The 5003-nt window shown below is 36.8% G+C and overlaps 1 protein-coding gene across 4 annotated transcripts in view; it reads left to right on the forward strand.

The window, feature by feature from the left end:
* The window catches only part of LOC106870070 (zinc finger protein 585A), a 46180-nt gene that overhangs the window by 25232 nt on the left and 15945 nt on the right, over nt 1-5003 (forward strand). For 2 of the 4 annotated variants that reach the window (XM_014916038.2, XM_052972948.1), the window contains exon 1: nt 155-932. The exons of the other annotated variants lie outside the window; for them this stretch is intronic. The gene's annotated coding sequence lies outside the window, so the exon portion shown is untranslated. Of the gene's footprint in view, nt 1-154; nt 933-5003 lie in introns of those variants that run through there. 4 annotated transcript variants of the gene reach the window in all.

Raw genomic sequence — 5003 nt, forward strand, 5'->3', positions numbered from 1 at the left:
TATATATATATATATATGTGTGTGTGTATACATATACATATATATATACACACAAAACAACACAGCTACATTTATTCAGTCGTATATTTATTCACTCACTTCCAGACACCACCATAGAGAGAGTTGGTGTGCGTGTCGAGGCAGTGTCCAGATTGGCTCGTCGTTTCTAATTCTCAGCGCACACACACACTTCCAAGTGGCTGCCAGAATAACTGCCGAATGTCCAACAGCCATCGCTAACCATCCATTCTCATTATTATCATCATTAGTTTTGATTGCAGTTGATATTGTGATTGTTGTAAGCGTAACCCTTCCACACAGAGAGAGAGAGAGAGAGAGACCCCATACACACACACACACACACACACACGCATTCATCCAGTTCTGCATCTCCCATGTTACATTACATCACACACATGCACGCACGCACACACATAGATGCATATAAACACATAGACGTATGCACACAGCTACATAGTGACATATAGAGCCACATCGAGACGTAGATACACAGCTACATGTAGGCACATAACCATATAGATACATAGAGTCACACACACGCACACATAGGCTATTATAGACTGCACTACAACCAGAACATACGGCTACCACTCGCAGTGCACCACCGCCACCGCCACCATCATCATAACCACCATCACCATCGGGCACCCGCCGCCCGCCGCCCCGTCCTTGCCTCTGCTCCTATCCTCCGTCGTCTAATACTTGCTCTTCTTTCTACACTGCTCCATGACTCTCTGTCGCTAAATGTCTGTCTGTCTGTCTCCCTGTGAAACTCTTCTTCTTCTTATCTATGTCTCCTCCATGCACGGGCGAGAAGCAGGAGGCCGGCCTCTTTAGCCAGCACTACATTTACACGGGTAAAATATCAACCATGGGTTCCTGGCGGTTTTTGTCTTCAACCGTTTCAATCGGTAAGATTACCATATAAGAAAAAAAAAATACCACATTAAATTAATAATAATAATAATGATAATAATAATGATCATCATCATCATAATGATAAATTATATTAATTTAGCGCACCTTTCCTCTTTTTCTTAGCGATTAATTAATTGTATTCTCTATGTATTGTGCCAAAACCATCATATACATCCATTCATATATACACACTCACTTATATATAAATATATATGTATATATGTAAGTATGTATCTATATGCATATATATACTTCTACACGTTTATATATAGATATATTTACAAATATGTACAGGTGTACATACATATATATATATATATGTATGTGTGTGTGTGTGCGTGTGTATGTATACATACGTTATATTTATATCTATTCTATATATGGAATGTGGCAAGTGTTCTGGGCCAGTGTTTATATAGGTTGTATAATATTTGTGTATATTGTAAGAAGCATGTTTCTTACTGTAAATACAAGCGATCTCTGTCTATCACTATATATACATATATATATTATACATAGTCTATGTTTATATATATATATATTTATACATAGTCTATGTTTATGTTATATATATATATGTGTGTATGTGTGTGTGTCTTGTTTTATGTTAAGTTTATTGATCATTTCTCAGTCTCTATATATATATACGTATATACACACAGACACATTACACGTCTTAGCGACGTCTTTTGCAAGTGTGTATAGAGAGATTCATGATAGGAGAAGAGCTAGATGTGCCATGGAAGAGAGAGAGAGATTACCAGACGTTTCGAAACGGGCATCCCTTTTTTCGTCCATTCCTTTTCCACGAATCTTACCAAGTTCCCTCTTCTGTCCCAACATCTACCATTTTCACACTTCTATAATTATTAATTCCATGTTCACCAGTTGGAGCAATCTCTTGTATGGCTTATATATATATCTTCTCCTGAATTATCCATCTATCTATCCCCAGCTCAACCATTGATAGCCGCCACCTTCTTGACAAACCATTACACCTCAACTAATATTATTATCACTACAACTACTACTCCTCATAATAGTCTCCATGGCTCTCTTAACAGTACCAGCTTGGTTTGTTAGATGTTGCTTTTGTAGTTCTTTTTTTATGAATGATCGTCTTGGGGGCCTCTCTCTGTATAAATAATGTATATATGCTTGTCTAATTAAGGTGACATCCCTCCCTCCCCACTCCGTCTCTTTGCCACCTGTCTGATCATTGCGGTTGTGATAACCCCCATATTTCTATATTCCCTCTTATATATACATATATACATACGATATACATATATATACATAACACACACACACATATATACACTATGTATATATATTAAATATATGTATGTTTATACGATGTCTCTCTCACATACATATATAAACAAAAACTATATTTATATACGCGTTTATTATTTATAGACCATTTCCACTTACACATTTGAACACTATAAAAATATATTTCACTATATATATACACCTATATAATTCTCTCATGGTAGGATGTAAATACTATACATATATGTATATACACTGTATATATATGTGTGTGTGTGTACAGTTTATAAAATACACTATATATATACATACTATACAAGCCTCTTTTACACCATATATATATGTACACATACTATATGTAAGCTGTATTTACAGTATATGTATATATACTTTGTATACACTATAAGCTGTTATTTACGCTGTATATATATATGTGTGCGTGTGTATGTATGTGTGTATATCTATCTATCTATCTATATATATATATATATATATATATATAGATATATACATATATATATATATATATATATCGATCTTCTCTTTCTATGCCTCTATTGTTGTTATGTCACTAATTAACGGTGTGGTACTTTTTAGACAGACCGATGTGACAGAAGAGGAAGAGGGTACCTTGTCATCATCATTATTACAAGACATCATCATCATCCTTATTATTATAGGAGAGTTAATGAAGAAAAGCCCGCCATAGCCAATAATAATCATCACCTATTCTATGTTTCTGTCTCTTTCCTCACCTAATGGACAAGAATTCCTCCTCTATATACCCACATAATACAGACTTTGGGGTCTGATTTACCATCCGCCAGTCCACTTTCTCTCAACATACAAACCGACACACCCTGAGACTTGCCTCAACGTACCCAGACATCTATTTATCAATTTATACAGCTGTCTATTTTATTATTAGCTACTCGCGAGAAAGTAATATATATATAGAGACGGAGACCATATATACCCGTAATTTTATACACACACGTTCAATTATTTCTACACTAAACATACCGTAATGTGTGTGCCTGTGTATAGAGTGTGTGAGGTATATAAATAATTGAATGGGTGCGTGTATGAATCTACGGGTATATGTGGTCTCTCGTATAAAATATATAATGTTATGATTTAGTATGTAAATCCACGTATATGAAGTGTATATAAACATGTGTAATATATAAACACAGTAGTATATAAATAAGAACGGTTCAACTATGTATGTTTGTGTGTGTGTGTGTGTGTGTGTGTTTATAACGTGTTCGAGTGTTGTGTATCGATAGCATATAATAGTGTAATGTGTATATTTTTACTCTATGTATGTGTGTGTATAATGTCTTTTGGTATTGTGTACACTCAGAACTAGATAAGATAAAGCTACTAACGATAAACTTTAGTTCTCCGATGTTTAAATCATCACGAATGGTTAGTGTTATCAAAGAAACCAAGCCATAGAATTGTCATTATACAGCTGTGTCTAACTTCGCGTTACCAGTGTATGTATATTATATATATATATATATATATATATATATATATATATATATATATATATATACATGTATCTATAGCTACGTACGGGTGTGTGTGTGTGTCAGAGATACCAGGATGGGTTTATCTTTCGTTCCTGGGTGTGATGCAAGTAAAAAGTAAATTGCCCCCTGGCTAGGATGGCAGTCTATCACAGCTAGCATTTCTCATATGATCTGGTACCGACTGCTAAAAGCTACATAAATTAGCATGCGAAATAAAGTGTTCTGCTCAAAATCTCAACAAAATACCTGCAACTGATTTGAACTCGTAATCTTGCAGTCAGTCTCTTACTTATCACCAACTTGGTTGTCTTTATATGTATACTTCCACACGAGCTACGGCCGTCATGACAGCATTATTAGCCCCTTGGCAAATCAATCACTGGGTCCTTTTTATTGACAGCAAACCACAACATCCAAAAATCAGAATTGGGTCCCTGGACTCCAGGGGCCCTCTGGGAAGCTGTCCAGCGTGCACATAGCACAAGGCTGCCCTGGCACGTGCACAGATATATAAATAGATGGGGGTTTTCTGTTTCTTTTAGTTTGGAGGGGAGAACCATTGTCTTGAACCTTTTCAGGGCCCCTGACAGTTGAGAGGAAAGGAAGGAGGTACCTTTAAATGTAAGCCCCGGTCTGGGTGCTTGTGACTGGGTCAACTCTACTTAAAGTCCCCCAAGGCACCAGGTAGTGGTGTTAGACTGGACAATGAATTAAGTCTTATCACTGATGCAGGACATAACAGGGTTTAACAAAAATCTATTTTATAAGGCATCTCTTCGTCCACTACTCCACTTTATTTATCAACCCTGGAAGGATGAGAGCCAAAGTTGAGCTTAGGAGATGTGAACGCACAAAGTAAGATGACCAAATGTCTCTGCCAATTCATCTTTCTACCCACCTTAGCTAGACTCTTCATCTCTCTACTCCTCTACTCACCATAACCAGACAGACTCCTCAACTTTCTGCCCACAATAGACTCCTAATCTCTCGACCCAACTTAGCCAGACTCTTCATCTTACCACCCACCTTATCTCGACTCCTCCCCTCTCTTTGTCTCTCTCTACCCACCTTAACTAAACTCCTAATCTCTCTATCCAACTTAGCCAGACTCTTCTCCCCCTCCCCCTCATCTTTACACCCATCTCATATACCCCTTCACTCTTAATTACTTCAACAGTACCCTTATTTTTTCTATTCACCTCAACTGATGTTACCTCTATCTTCATATTGCACCCCCCCCCCCCCCCC

Source organism: Octopus bimaculoides, chromosome 14 (genome assembly GCF_001194135.2).
Source record: "Octopus bimaculoides isolate UCB-OBI-ISO-001 chromosome 14, ASM119413v2, whole genome shotgun sequence".
In the NCBI taxonomy this organism is placed as follows: Eukaryota; Metazoa; Mollusca; class Cephalopoda; order Octopoda; family Octopodidae; genus Octopus; species Octopus bimaculoides.